The sequence below is a fragment of the Bos grunniens genome, chromosome 4 (assembly GCF_055505025.1).
Source record: "Bos grunniens cultivar Pamir isolate PY7600 chromosome 4, Bosgru_T2T1.0, whole genome shotgun sequence".
In the NCBI taxonomy this organism is placed as follows: Eukaryota; Metazoa; Chordata; class Mammalia; order Artiodactyla; family Bovidae; genus Bos; species Bos grunniens.
The window spans coordinates 122,028,757-122,045,745 of record NC_141168.1 but is presented as its reverse complement, the minus strand read 5'-3'; positions in this window follow the sequence as shown (position 1 = coordinate 122,045,745).

The window sequence follows — 16,989 nt, the reverse complement described above, 5'->3', positions numbered from 1 at the left end:
CGTGATCAGTGTATGATCAGCTTCGTGATCAGTGAATGATCAGCCACCTGATCATTGCAAGTTCAGTCATGCGATCAGTGCATGCACAGTCACGTGATCAGTGTATGATCAGCTTCGTGATCAGTGCATGGTCAGCCACGTGATCAGTGCATGATCAGGCACGTGAAGAGTGCATGATCAGTCAAGATCAGTGTATGATAGCAAGGTTATCAGTGCATAATCAGTCAGGTGATCAGTGCATGATCAGCCACGTGATCAGTGCATGATCTCCCACATGATCAGTGAATGATCAGCCACGTGATCAGTGCATGATCCGCCACGTGAACATTGCATGTTCAGCCACGTGATCAGTGCATGCACTGTCACGTGATCAGTGTATGATCATCTTCGTGGTCAGTGCATGTTCAGCCACGTAATCAGTGCATGATCAGGCACGTGAAGAGTGCATGATCAGTCACGTGATCAGTGTAGGATAGCAACGTTATCAGTGCATGATCAGCCAGGTGATCAGTGCATGATCAGCCACGTGATCAGTTCATGCAGAGTCATGTGATCAGTGTATGATCAGCTTCGTCATCAGTGCATGATCAGCCACGTCATCAGTGCATGATCAGCCACGTGATCAGTGCATGATCAGCCAGGCGATCAGTGCAGGCAGAGTCACGTGATCACTGTATGATCAGCTTCATGATAAGTGCATTATCAGCCACATGATCAGTGCATGATCAGCCCCGTGATCAGTGCATGCACAGTCATGTGATCAGTGTATGACCAGCTTCATGATCAGTGCATTATCTGCCACGTGAATAGTGCATGATCAGTCACGTGATCAGTGCATGTGCAGTCTCGTGATCAGTGTATGATCAGTCATGTGATCAGTGAATGATAGCCACATGATCAGTGCATGATCAGTCACGTGATCAGTGCATGATCAGCCAAGTGATCAGTGCATGTGCAGTCTCGTGATCAGTGTATGATCAGTCATGTGATCAGTGCATGATAGCCATATGATCAGTGCATGATCAGTCACGTGATCAGTGCATGTGCAGTCTCGTGATCATTGTATTATCAGGCACGTGATCAGTGCATGATCAGTCACGTGGTCAGTGCATGATCTTCGATGTGATCAGTGCATGCACAGTCACGTGAGCAGTGTATGATCAGCTTCGTTATTAGTGCATGATCAGCCAATTGATCAGTGCATAATCAGGCAGGTGATGAGTGCATGATCAGACAAGTGATCAGTGTATGATCAGCTTCATGATCAGTGCATGATCACCCACGTGATCAGTGCATGTGCAGCCACGTGATCAGTGCATGCACAGTCACGTGATCAGTGTATGATCAGCTTCGTTATTAGTTCATGATCAGCCACGTGATCAGTGTATTGTCAACCACGTGATCAGTGCATGATCAGCCATATGAAGAGTATAAGTCCAACCAGGTAATCAGTGCATGCACAGTCACGTATTCAGTGTATGATCAGCTTCGTGATCAGTGCATGATGAGCCAGGTGATCAGTGCATGATCAGGCACGTGTTCAGTGCATTATCAGTAATGTGATCATTGCATGTTCAGGCACGTGATCAGAGCATGCACAGTCACGTGATCAGTGTATGATCAACTTCGTGATCAGTGAATGATCAGCCACCTGATCATTGCAAGTTCAGTCATGCGATCAGTGCATGCACAGTCACGTGACCAGTGTATAATCAGCTTCTTGATCAGTGCATGATCAGCCACGTGAGCAGTGCATGATCAGGCAGGTGGTGAGTGCATGATCAGTCACGTGATAAGTGCATGATCAGCCACGTGATCAGTTCTTGATCAGGTGTGTGATCAGTGCATGATCAGTCACATTATCAGTGTATGATCAGCCACCTGATCAGTGCATGATAGCCACGTGACCCCGGGATGATCAGTCACGTGATCAGTGCATGATGAGCAATGGGATCAGTGCATGATAGCCATGTGATCAGTGCATGAAAGTTACGTGACCAGTGCATGATCAGCCACGTAATCAGTGCATCATCAGCCACGTGATCATTGCATGTTCAGCCACGTGATCAGTGCATGCACGATCACGTGATCAGTGTCTGATCAGCTTCGTGATCAGTGCATGATCAGCCACGTGATCAGTGCATGTTAAGCCATGTGATCAGTGCATGCACAGTCACGTGATCAGTGTATGATCAGCTTCGTGATCAGTGCATGGTCAGCCACGTGATCAGTGCATGATCAGGCACGTGAAGAGTGCATGATCAGCCACGTGATCAGTGCATGATCTCCCACGTGATCAGTGCATGATGAGTCATGTGATCATTGCATGTTCAGCCATGTGATCAGTGCATGCTCAGCCACGTGATCAGTGCATGATCCCCCACGTGATCAGTGCATGATCAGCCACGTGATCAGTGCATGATCTCCCACGTGAACATTGCATGTTCAGCCACGTGATCAGTGCATGCACAGTCTCGTACTCAGCGTATGATCAGCTTCGTGATCAGTGCATGATGAGCCACGTGAACAGTGCATGATCAGGCAAGTGTTCAGTGCATTATCAGTAATGTGATCCGTGTATGATCAGACACGTCATGAGTGCATGGAGTGCCTCTGATCAGTGTATGACCAGCCGCGTGATCAGTGCCTTTTCAGCCACGTGATCTGTGCATTTTCAGCCAGGTGATCAGTGCATGCAAAGTCATGTGATCAGTGTATGATCAGCTTCGTGATTAGTTCATGATCAGCCACGTGATCAGTGCATGTGCAGTCTCGTGTTCAGTGTATGTTCAGGCACGTGATCAGCCCAAGATCAGCCACGTGATCAGAGCATGATCAGCCTTGTGATCAGTGCATGCACAGTCACGTGATCAGTGTATGATCAGCTTCGTGATTAGTGCATGATCAGCCACGTGATCAGTGTATGATCAACCACGTGATCAGTGCATGATCAGCCACATGAACAGTGCAAGATCAGCCAAGAGATCAGTGCATGCACAATCACGTAATCAGTGTATGATCAGCTTGGTGATCAGTGCATGTGCAGTCTCGTGATCAGTGCATGATCAGCCATGTGATCAGTGCATCCACAGTCACGTGACCAGTGTATGATCAGCTTCGTGATCAGTGCATGATCAGCCACGTGATATGTGCATGATCAGGAAGGTGATGAGTGCATGATCAGTCACGTGATAAGTGCATGATCAGGCACGTGAAAAGTTCTTGATCAGGCGTGTGATCATTGCATGATGAATCACATGATCAGTGTACGATCAGCCACGTGATCAGTGTATGATAGCCACGTGACCCCTGTATGATCAGTCACCTGTTCAGTGCATGATGAGCCATGGGAACAGTGCATGATAGCCATGGCAACAGTGCATAATAGCCATGTGATCAGTGCATGAAAGCTACGTGACCAGTGCATGACCAGCCACGTAATCAGTGCATCATCAACCACGTGATCATTGCATGTTCAGCCATGTAATCAGTGCATGCACAGTCAAGTGATCAGTGTATGATCAGCTTCGTGATCAGTGCATGGTCAGCCACGTGATCAGTGCATGATCAGGCACGTGAACAGTGCATGATCAGCCACGTGATCAGTGCATGATCTCCCACCGGATCAGTGCGTGAACAGTGCATGATCAGCAACGTGATCATTGCATGTTCAGCCACGTGCTCAGTGCATGCACAGTCACGTGATCAGTGTATGATCAGCTTTGTGATCAGTGCATGGTCAGCCACGTGATCAGTGCATGATCAGGCACGTGAAGAGTGCATGATCAGTCACGTGATCAGTGTATGATAGCAAGGTTATCAGTGCATGATCAGCCAGGTGATCAGTGCATGATCTCCCACGTGATCAGTGCATGATCAGCCACGTGATCAGTGCATGTTCAGCCACGTGAACAGTGCATGCACAGTCACGTTATCAGTGTATGATCAGCTTCGTGATTAGTTCATGATCACCCACGTGATATGTGCATGTGCAGTTTCGTGATCAGTGTATGATCAGCTACGTGATCAGTGCAAGGTCAGCCACGTGATCAGTGCATGATCAGGCACGTGAAGATTGCATGATCAGCCACGTGATCAGTGCATCATCAACCACGTGATCATTGCATGTTCAGCCATGTGATCAGTGCATGCACAGTCAAGTGATCAGTGTATGATCAGCTTCGTGATCAGTGCATGGTCAGCCACGTGATCAGTGCATGATCAGGCACGTGAACAGTGCATGATCAGCCACGTAATCAGTGCATGATCTCCCACCGGATCAGTGCATGATCAGCCACGTGAACAGTGCATGATCAGCAACGTGATCATTGCATGTTCAGCCACGTGCTCAGTGCATGCACAGTCACGTGATCAGTGTATAATCAGCTTCGTGATCAGTGCATGGTCAGCCATGTGATCAGTGCATGATCAGGCACGTGAAGAGTGCATGATCAGTCACGTGATCAGTGTATGATAGCAAGGTTATCAGTGCATAATCAGCCAGGTGATCAGTGCATGATCTCCCACGTGATCAGTGCATGATCAGCCACGTGATCACTGCATGTTCAGCCACGTGAACAGTGCATGCACAGTCATGTTATCAGTGTATGATCAGCTTCGTGATTAGTTCATGATCACCCACGTGATATGTGCATGTGCAGTTTCGTGATCAGTGTATGATCAGCTTCGTGATCAGTGCATGGTCAGCCACGTGATCAGTGCATGATCAGGCACGTGAAGATTGCATGATCAGCCACGTGATTAGTGCATGATTAGCCATGTGATCAGTGCTTGCACAGTCACGTGACCAGTGTATGATCAGCTTCGTGATCTGTGCATGATCAGCATTGTGATCAGTGCATGATGAGCTTCGTGATCAGTGCATGATTAACCACGTGATCAGTGCATGATCAGTCAGGAGAACAGTGCACGATCAGCCACGTGATCAGTGCATGTGCAGCCTCGTGATCAGTGTATGAACAGTCACGTGATCAGTGCATGATCAGTCAGGAGAACAGTGCATGATCAGCCACGTGATCAGTGCATGTGCAGTCTCGTGATCAGTGTATGATCAGGCACGTGATCAGTGCATGATCAGTCACATGATCAGTGCATGATCAGCCATGTGATCAATGCATGCACAGTCACGTGACCAGTGTATGATCAGCTTCGTGATCAGTGCATGATCAGCCACGTGAGCAGTGCATGATCAGGCAGGTGGTGAGTGCATGATCATTCACGTGATAAGTGCATGATCAGCCAAGTGATCAGTTCTTGATCAGGCTTGTGATCAATGCATGATCAGTCACATGATCAGTGTATGATCAGCCACGTGATCAGTGCATGATAGCCACGTGACCCCTGCATGATCAGTCACGTAATCAGTGCATGATGAGCAATGGGATCAGTGCATGAATGCTACGTGACCAGTGCATGATCAGCCACGTAATCAGTGCATCATCAGCTTCGTGATCAGTGTATGATCAGCCACGTGATCAGTGCATGTTAAGCCATGTGATCAGTGCAGGCACATTCACGTGATCAGTGTATGATCAGCTTCGTGATCAGTGCATGGTCAGTCACGTGATCAGTGCATGATCAGGCACGTGAAGAGTGCATGATCAGCCAAGTGATCAGTGCATGATCTCCCACGGGATCGGTGCATGATCAACCACGTGAACAGTGCATGATCAGCAACGTAATCATTGCATGATCAGCCACGTGATCAGTGCATGAAGAGTCACGTAATCAGTGTATGATCAGCTTCATGATCACTGCATGGTCAGCCAGGTGATCAGTGCATGATCAGGCACGTGAAGAGTGCATGATCAGTCATGTAATCAGTGTATGATAGCAAGGTTATCGGTGCAAGCTCAGCCAGGTGTTCAGTGCATTATCAGCCACGTGATCAGTGCATGATCTCCCACGTGATCAGTGCATGATCAGCCACGTGATCATTGCATGTTCAGCCATGTGATCAGTGCCTGCTCAGCCACGTGATCAGTGCATGATCCGCCACGTGATCAGTGCATGATCTCCCACGTGAACATTGCATGTTCAGCCACGTGATCAGTGCATGCAGTCTCGTACTCAGCGTATGATCAGCTTCGTGATCAGTGCATGATGAGCCACGTGAACAGTGCATGATCAGGCAAGTGTTCAGTGCACCTTCAGTAATGTGATCAGTGTATGATCAGACACGTCATGAGTGCATGGAGTGCCTCTGATCAGTGTATGATCAGCCGCGTGATCAGTGCATTTTCAGCCACGTGATCAGTGCATTTTCAACCAGGTGATCAGTGCATGCGCAGTCACGTGATCAGTGTATGATCAGCTTCGTGATTAGTTCATGATCAGCCACGTGATCAGTGCATGTGCAGTCTCGTGATCAGTGTATGATCAGGCACGTGATCAGCGCAAGATCAGCCACGTGATCAGAGCATGATCAGCCTTGTGATCATTGCATGCACAGTCACGTAATCAGTGTATGATCAGCTTCGTGATTAGTTCATGATCAGCCACGTGATCAGTGTATGATGAACCACGTGATCAGTGCATGATCAGCCACATGAACAGTGCAAGATCAGCCAAGAGATCAGTGTATGCACAATCACGTAATCAGTGTATGATCAGCTTCGTGATCAGAGCATGATGAGCCACGTGATCAGTGCATGATCAGCCACGTGATCAGTTCATGATCCGCCACGTGATCAGTGCATGCACAGTCACGTGATCAGTGCATGCACAGTCACGTGATCCATGTATGATCAGCTTCGTGATCAGTGCATGATCAGCCACGTGATCAGTGCATGATCAGCCACGTGATCAGTGCATGATCAGCCAGGTGATGAGTGCATGATCAAGCAAGTGATCAGTTCTTGATCAGGCGGGTGATCAATGCATGATCAGTCACATGATCAGTGTATAATCAGCCACGTGATCAGTGCATGATAGCCACGTGACCCCTGCATGATCAGTCACGTGATCAGTGCATGATGAGCCATGGGATCAGTGCATGATAGCCATGTTATCAGTGCATGAAAGCTACGTGACCAGTGCATGATCAGCCACGTAATCAGTGCATCATCAGCCACGTGATCATTGCATGTTCAGGCACGTGATCAGTGCATGCACAGTCACGTGATCAGTGTATGATCAGCTTCGTGATCAGTGAATGATCAGCCACCTGATCATTGCAAGTTCAGCCATGCGATCAGTGCATGCACAGTCACGTGATCAGTGTATGATCAGCTTCGTGATCAGTGCATGGTCAGCCACGTGATCAGTGCATGATCAGGCACGTGAAGAGTGCATGATCAGTCAAGATCAGTGTATGATAGCAAGGTTATCAGTGCATAATCAATCAGGTGATCAGTGCATGATCAGCCACGTGATCAGTGCATGATCTCCCACATGATCAGTGAATGATCAGCCACGTGATCAGTGCATGATCCGCCACGTGAACATTGCATGTTCAGCCACGTGATCAGTGCATGCACTGTCACGTGATCAGTGTATGATCATCTTCGTGGTCAGTGCATGTTCAGCCACGTAATCAGTGCATGATCAGGCACGTGAAGAGTGCATGATCAGTCACGTGATCAGTGTAGGATAGCAACGTTATCAGTGCATGATCAGCCAGGTGATCAGTGCATGATCAGCCACGTGATCAGTTCATGCAGAGTCATGTGATCAGTGTATGATCAGCTTCGTCATCAGTGCATGATCAGCCACGTCATCAGTGCATGATCAGCCACGTGATCAGTGCATGATCAGCCAGGCGATCAGTGCAGGCAGACTCACGTGATCACTGTATGATCAGCTTCATGATAAGTGCATTATCAGCCACATGATCAGTGCATGATCAGCCACGTGATCAGTGCATGCACAGTCATGTGATCAGTGTATGACCAGCTTCATGATCAGTGCATTATCTGCCACGTGAATAGTGCATGATCAGTCACGTGATCAGTGCATGTGCAGTCTCGTGATCAGTGTATGATCAGTCATGTGATCAGTGAATGATAGCCACATGATCAGTGCATGATCAGTCACGTGATCAGTGCATGATCAGCCAAGTGATCAGTGCATGTGCAGTCTCGTGATCAGTGTATGATCAGTCATGTGATCAGTGCATGATAGCCATATGATCAGTGCATGATCAGTCACGTGATCAGTGCATGTGCAGTCTCGTGATCATTGTATTATCAGGCACGTGATCAGTGCATGATCAGTCACGTGGTCAGTGCATGATCTTCGATGTGATCAGTGCATGCACAGTCACGTGAGCAGTGTATGATCAGCTTCGTTATTAGTGCATGATCAGCCAATTGATCAGTGCATAATCAGGCAGGTGATGAGTGCATGATCAGACAAGTGATCAGTGTATGATCAGCTTCATGATCAGTGCATGATCACCCACGTGATCAGTGCATGTGCAGCCACGTGATCAGTGCATGCACAGTCACGTGATCAGTGTATGATCAGCTTCGTTATTAGTTCATGATCAGCCACGTGATCAGTGTATTGTCAACCACGTGATCAGTGCATGATCAGCCATATGAAGAGTATAAGTCCAACCAGGTAATCAGTGCATGCACAGTCACGTATTCAGTGTATGATCAGCTTCGTGATCAGTGCATGATGAGCCAGGTGATCAGTGCATGATCAGGCACGTGTTCAGTGCATTATCAGTAATGTGATCATTGCATGTTCAGGCACGTGATCAGTGCATGCACAGTCACGTGATCAGTGTATGATCAACTTCGTGATCAGTGAATGATCAGCCACCTGATCATTGCAAGTTCAGTCATGCGATCAGTGCATGCACAGTCACGTGACCAGTGTATAATCAGCTTCTTGATCAGTGCATGATCAGCCACGTGAGCAGTGCATGATCAGGCAGGTGGTGAGTGCATGATCAGTCACGTGATAAGTGCATGATCAGCCACGTGATCAGTTCTTGATCAGGTGTGTGATCAGTGCATGATCAGTCACATGATCAGTGTATGATCAGCCACCTGATCAGTGCATGATAGCCACGTGACCCCGGGATGATCAGTCACGTGATCAGTGCATGATGAGCAATGGGATCAGTGCATGATAGCCATGTGATCAGTGCATGAAAGTTACGTGACCAGTGCATGATCAGCCACGTAATCAGTGCATCATCAGCCACGTGATCATTGCATGTTCAGCCACGTGATCAGTGCATGCACGATCACGTGATCAGTGTCTGATCAGCTTCGTGATCAGTGCATGATCAGCCACGTGATCAGTGCATGTTAAGCCATGTGATCAGTGCATGCACAGTCACGTGATCAGTGTATGATCAGCTTCGTGATCAGTGCATGGTCAGCCACGTGATCAGTGCATGATCAGGCACGTGAAGAGTGCATGATCAGCCACGTGATCAGTGCATGATCTCCCACGTGATCAGTGCATGATGAGTCATGTGATCATTGCATGTTCAGCCATGTGATCAGTGCATGCTCAGCCACGTGATCAGTGCATGATCCCCCACGTGATCAGTGCATGATCAGCCACGTGATCAGTGCATGATCTCCCACGTGAACATTGCATGTTCAGCCACGTGATCAGTGCATGCACAGTCTCGTACTCAGCGTATGATCAGCTTCGTGATCAGTGCATGATGAGCCACGTGAACAGTGCATGATCAGGCAAGTGTTCAGTGCATTATCAGTAATGTGATCCGTGTATGATCAGACACGTCATGAGTGCATGGAGTGCCTCTGATCAGTGTATGATCAGCCGCGTGATCAGTGCCTTTTCAGCCACGTGATCTGTGCATTTTCAGCCAGGTGATCAGTGCATGCAAAGTCATGTGATCAGTGTATGATCAGCTTCGTGATTAGTTCATGATCAGCCACGTGATCAGTGCATGTGCAGTCTCGTGTTCAGTGTATGTTCAGGCACGTGATCAGCCCAAGATCAGCCACGTGATCAGAGCATGATCAGCCTTGTGATCAGTGCATGCACAGTCACGTGATCAGTGTATGATCAGCTTCGTGATTAGTGCATGATCAGCCACGTGATCAGTGTATGATCAACCACGTGATCAGTGCATGATCAGCCACATGAACAGTGCAAGATCAGCCAAGAGATCAGTGCATGCACAATCACGTAATCAGTGTATGATCAGCTTGGTGATCAGTGCATGTGCAGTCTCGTGATCAGTGCATGATCAGCCATGTGATCAGTGCATCCACAGTCACGTGACCAGTGTATGATCAGCTTCGTGATCAGTGCATGATCAGCCACGTGATATGTGCATGATCAGGAAGGTGATGAGTGCATGATCAGTCACGTGATAAGTGCATGATCAGGCACGTGAAAAGTTCTTGATCAGGCGTGTGATCATTGCATGATGAATCACATGATCAGTGTACGATCAGCCACGTGATCAGTGTATGATAGCCACGTGACCCCTGTATGATCAGTCACCTGTTCAGTGCATGATGAGCCATGGGAACAGTGCATGATAGCCATGGCAACAGTGCATAATAGCCATGTGATCAGTGCATGAAAGCTACGTGACCAGTGCATGACCAGCCACGTAATCAGTGCATCATCAACCACGTGATCATTGCATGTTCAGCCATGTAATCAGTGCATGCACAGTCAAGTGATCAGTGTATGATCAGCTTCGTGATCAGTGCATGGTCAGCCACGTGATCAGTGCATGATCAGGCACGTGAACAGTGCATGATCAGCCACGTGATCAGTGCATGATCTCCCACCGGATCAGTGCGTGAACAGTGCATGATCAGCAACGTGATCATTGCATGTTCAGCCACGTGCTCAGTGCATGCACAGTCACGTGATCAGTGTATGATCAGCTTTGTGATCAGTGCATGGTCAGCCACGTGATCAGTGCATGATCAGGCACGTGAAGAGTGCATGATCAGTCACGTGATCAGTGTATGATAGCAAGGTTATCAGTGCATGATCAGCCAGGTGATCAGTGCATGATCTCCCACGTGATCAGTGCATGATCAGCCACGTGATCAGTGCATGTTCAGCCACGTGAACAGTGCATGCACAGTCACGTTATCAGTGTATGATCAGCTTCGTGATTAGTTCATGATCACCCACGTGATATGTGCATGTGCAGTTTCGTGATCAGTGTATGATCAGCTACGTGATCAGTGCAAGGTCAGCCACGTGATCAGTGCATGATCAGGCACGTGAAGATTGCATGATCAGCCACGTGATCAGTGCATCATCAACCACGTGATCATTGCATGTTCAGCCATGTGATCAGTGCATGCACAGTCAAGTGATCAGTGTATGATCAGCTTCGTGATCAGTGCATGGTCAGCCACGTGATCAGTGCATGATCAGGCACGTGAACAGTGCATGATCAGCCACGTAATCAGTGCATGATCTCCCACCGGATCAGTGCATGATCAGCCACGTGAACAGTGCATGATCAGCAACGTGATCATTGCATGTTCAGCCACGTGAACAGTGCATGCACAGTCATGTTATCAGTGTATGATCAGCTTCGTGATTAGTTCATGATCACCCACGTGATATGTGCATGTGCAGTTTCGTGATCAGTGTATGATCAGCTTCGTGATCAGTGCATGGTCAGCCATGTGATCAGTGCATGATCAGGCACGTGAAGAGTGCATGATCAGTCACGTGATCAGTGTATGATAGCAAGGTTATCAGTGCATAATCAGCCAGGTGATCAGTGCATGATCTCCCACGTGATCAGTGCATGATCAGCCACGTGATCACTGCATGTTCAGCCACGTGAACAGTGCATGCACAGTCATGTTATCAGTGTATGATCAGCTTCGTGATTAGTTCATGATCACCCACGTGATATGTGCATGTGCAGTTTCGTGATCAGTGTATGATCAGCTTCGTGATCAGTGCATGGTCAGCCACGTGATCAGTGCATGATCAGGCACGTGAAGATTGCATGATCAGCCACGTGATTAGTGCATGATTAGCCATGTGATCAGTGCTTGCACAGTCACGTGACCAGTGTATGATCAGCTTCGTGATCTGTGCATGATCAGCATTGTGATCAGTGCATGATGAGCTACGTGATCAGTGCATGATTAACCACGTGATCAGTGCATGATCAGTCAGGAGAACAGTGCACGATCAGCCACGTGATCAGTGCATGTGCAGCCTCGTGATCAGTGTATGAACAGTCACGTGATCAGTGCATGATCAGTCAGGAGAACAGTGCATGATCAGCCACGTGATCAGTGCATGTGAAGTCTCGTGATCAGTGTATGATCAGGCACGTGATCAGTGCATGATCAGTCACATGATCAGTGCATGATCAGCCATGTGATCAATGCATGCACAGTCACGTGACCAGTGTATGATCAGCTTCGTGATCAGTGCATGATCAGCCACGTGAGCAGTGCATGATCAGGCAGGTGGTGAGTGCATGATCATTCACGTGATAAGTGCATGATCAGCCAAGTGATCAGTTCTTGATCAGGCTTGTGATCAATGCATGATCAGTCACATGATCAGTGTATGATCAGCCACGTGATCAGTGCATGATAGCCACGTGACCCCTGCATGATCAGTCACGTAATCAGTGCATGATGAGCAATGGGATCAGTGCATGAATGCTACGTGACCAGTGCATGATCAGCCACGTAATCAGTGCATCATCAGCTTCGTGATCAGTGTATGATCAGCCACGTGATCAGTGCATGTTAAGCCATGTGATCAGTGCAGGCACATTCACGTGATCAGTGTATGATCAGCTTCGTGATCAGTGCATGGTCAGTCACGTGATCAGTGCATGATCAGGCACGTGAAGAGTGCATGATCAGCCAAGTGATCAGTGCATGATCTCCCACGGGATCGGTGCATGATCAACCACGTGAACAGTGCATGATCAGCAACGTAATCATTGCATGATCAGCCACGTGATCAGTGCATGAAGAGTCACGTAATCAGTGTATGATCAGCTTCATGATCACTGCATGGTCAGCCAGGTGATCAGTGCATGATCAGGCACGTGAAGAGTGCATGATCAGTCATGTAATCAGTGTATGATAGCAAGGTTATCGGTGCAAGCTCAGCCAGGTGTTCAGTGCATTATCAGCCACGTGATCAGTGCATGATCTCCCACGTGATCAGTGCATGATCAGCCACGTGATCATTGCATGTTCAGCCATGTGATCAGTGCCTGCTCAGCCACGTGATCAGTGCATGATCCGCCACGTGATCAGTGCATGATCTCCCACGTGAACATTGCATGTTCAGCCACGTGATCAGTGCATGCAGTCTCGTACTCAGCGTATGATCAGCTTCGTGATCAGTGCATGATGAGCCACGTGAACAGTGCATGATCAGGCAAGTGTTCAGTGCACCTTCAGTAATGTGATCAGTGTATGATCAGACACGTCATGAGTGCATGGAGTGCCTCTGATCAGTGTATGATCAGCCGCGTGATCAGTGCATTTTCAGCCACGTGATCAGTGCATTTTCAACCAGGTGATCAGTGCATGCGCAGTCACGTGATCAGTGTATGATCAGCTTCGTGATTAGTTCATGATCAGCCACGTGATCAGTGCATGTGCAGTCTCGTGATCAGTGTATGATCAGGCACGTGATCAGCGCAAGATCAGCCACGTGATCAGAGCATGATCAGCCTTGTGATCATTGCATGCACAGTCACGTAATCAGTGTATGATCAGCTTCGTGATTAGTTCATGATCAGCCACGTGATCAGTGTATGATGAACCACGTGATCAGTGCATGATCAGCCACATGAACAGTGCAAGATCAGCCAAGAGATCAGTGTATGCACAATCACGTAATCAGTGTATGATCAGCTTCGTGATCAGAGCATGATGAGCCACGTGATCAGTGCATGATCAGCCACGTGATCAGTTCATGATCCGCCACGTGATCAGTGCATGCACAGTCACGTGATCAGTGCATGCACAGTCACGTGATCCATGTATGATCAGCTTCGTGATCAGTGCATGATCAGCCACGTGATCAGTGCATGATCAGCCACGTGATCAGTGCATGATCAGCCAGGTGATGAGTGCATGATCAAGCAAGTGATCAGTTCTTGATCAGGCGGGTGATCAATGCATGATCAGTCACATGATCAGTGTATAATCAGCCACGTGATCAGTGCATGATAGCCACGTGACCCCTGCATGATCAGTCACGTGATCAGTGCATGATGAGCCATGGGATCAGTGCATGATAGCCATGTTATCAGTGCATGAAAGCTACGTGACCAGTGCATGATCAGCCACGTAATCAGTGCATCATCAGCCACGTGATCATTGCATGTTCAGGCACGTGATCAGTGCATGCACAGTCACGTGATCAGTGTATGATCAGCTTCGTGATCAGTGAATGATCAGCCACCTGATCATTGCAAGTTCAGCCATGCGATCAGTGCATGCACAGTCACGTGATCAGTGTATGATCAGCTTCGTGATCAGTGCATGGTCAGCCACGTGATCAGTGCATGATCAGGCACGTGAAGAGTGCATGATCAGTCAAGATCAGTGTATGATAGCAAGGTTATCAGTGCATAATCAATCAGGTGATCAGTGCATGATCAGCCACGTGATCAGTGCATGATCTCCCACATGATCAGTGAATGATCAGCCACGTGATCAGTGCATGATCCGCCACGTGAACATTGCATGTTCAGCCACGTGATCAGTGCATGCACTGTCACGTGATCAGTGTATGATCATCTTCGTGGTCAGTGCATGTTCAGCCACGTAATCAGTGCATGATCAGGCACGTGAAGAGTGCATGATCAGTCACGTGATCAGTGTAGGATAGCAACGTTATCAGTGCATGATCAGCCAGGTGATCAGTGCATGATCAGCCACGTGATCAGTTCATGCAGAGTCATGTGATCAGTGTATGATCAGCTTCGTCATCAGTGCATGATCAGCCACGTCATCAGTGCATGATCAGCCACGTGATCAGTGCATGATCAGCCAGGCGATCAGTGCAGGCAGACTCACGTGATCACTGTATGATCAGCTTCATGATAAGTGCATTATCAGCCACATGATCAGTGCATGATCAGCCACGTGATCAGTGCATGCACAGTCATGTGATCAGTGTATGACCAGCTTCATGATCAGTGCATTATCTGCCACGTGAATAGTGCATGATCAGTCACGTGATCAGTGCATGTGCAGTCTCGTGATCAGTGTATGATCAGTCATGTGATCAGTGAATGATAGCCACATGATCAGTGCATGATCAGTCACGTGATCAGTGCATGATCAGCCAAGTGATCAGTGCATGTGCAGTCTCGTGATCAGTGTATGATCAGTCATGTGATCAGTGCATGATAGCCATATGATCAGTGCATGATCAGTCACGTGATCAGTGCATGTGCAGTCTCGTGATCATTGTATTATCAGGCACGTGATCAGTGCATGATCAGTCACGTGGTCAGTGCATGATCTTCGATGTGATCAGTGCATGCACAGTCACGTGAGCAGTGTATGATCAGCTTCGTTATTAGTGCATGATCAGCCAATTGATCAGTGCATAATCAGGCAGGTGATGAGTGCATGATCAGACAAGTGATCAGTGTATGATCAGCTTCATGATCAGTGCATGATCACCCACGTGATCAGTGCATGTGCAGCCACGTGATCAGTGCATGCACAGTCACGTGATCAGTGTATGATCAGCTTCGTTATTAGTTCATGATCAGCCACGTGATCAGTGTATTGTCAACCACGTGATCAGTGCATGATCAGCCATATGAAGAGTATAAGTCCAACCAGGTAATCAGTGCATGCACAGTCACGTATTCAGTGTATGATCAGCTTCGTGATCAGTGCATGATGAGCCAGGTGATCAGTGCATGATCAGGCACGTGTTCAGTGCATTATCAGTAATGTGATCATTGCATGTTCAGGCACGTGATCAGTGCATGCACAGTCACGTGATCAGTGTATGATCAACTTCGTGATCAGTGAATGATCAGCCACCTGATCATTGCAAGTTCAGTCATGCGATCAGTGCATGCACAGTCACGTGACCAGTGTATAATCAGCTTCTTGATCAGTGCATGATCAGCCACGTGAGCAGTGCATGATCAGGCAGGTGGTGAGTGCATGATCAGTCACGTGATAAGTGCATGATCAGCCACGTGATCAGTTCTTGATCAGGTGTGTGATCAGTGCATGATCAGTCACATGATCAGTGTATGATCAGCCACCTGATCAGTGCATGATAGCCACGTGACCCCGGGATGATCAGTCACGTGATCAGTGCATGATGAGCAATGGGATCAGTGCATGATAGCCATGTGATCAGTGCATGAAAGTTACGTGACCAGTGCATGATCAGCCACGTAATCAGTGCATCATCAGCCACGTGATCATTGCATGTTCAGCCACGTGATCAGTGCATGCACGATCACGTGATCAGTGTCTGATCAGCTTCGTGATCAGTGCATGATCAGCCACGTGATCAGTGCATGTTAAGCCATGTGATCAGTGCATGCACAGTCACGTGATCAGTGTATGATCAGCTTCGTGATCAGTGCATGGTCAGCCACGTGATCAGTGCATGATCAGGCACGTGAAGAGTGCATGATCAGCCACGTGATCAGTGCATGATCTCCCACGTGATCAGTGCATGATGAGTCATGTGATCATTGCATGTTCAGCCATGTGATCAGTGCATGCTCAGCCACGTGATCAGTGCATGATCCCCCACGTGATCAGTGCATGATCAGCCACGTGATCAGTGCATGATCTCCCACGTGAACATTGCATGTTCAGCCACGTGATCAGTGCATGCACAGTCTCGTACTCAGCGTATGATCAGCTTCGTGATCAGTGCATGATGAGCCACGTGAACAGTGCATGATCAGGCAAGTGTTCAGTGCATTATCAGTAATGTGATCCGTGTATGATCAGACACGTCATGAGTGCATGGAGTGCCTCTGATCAGTGTATGATCAGCCGCGTGATC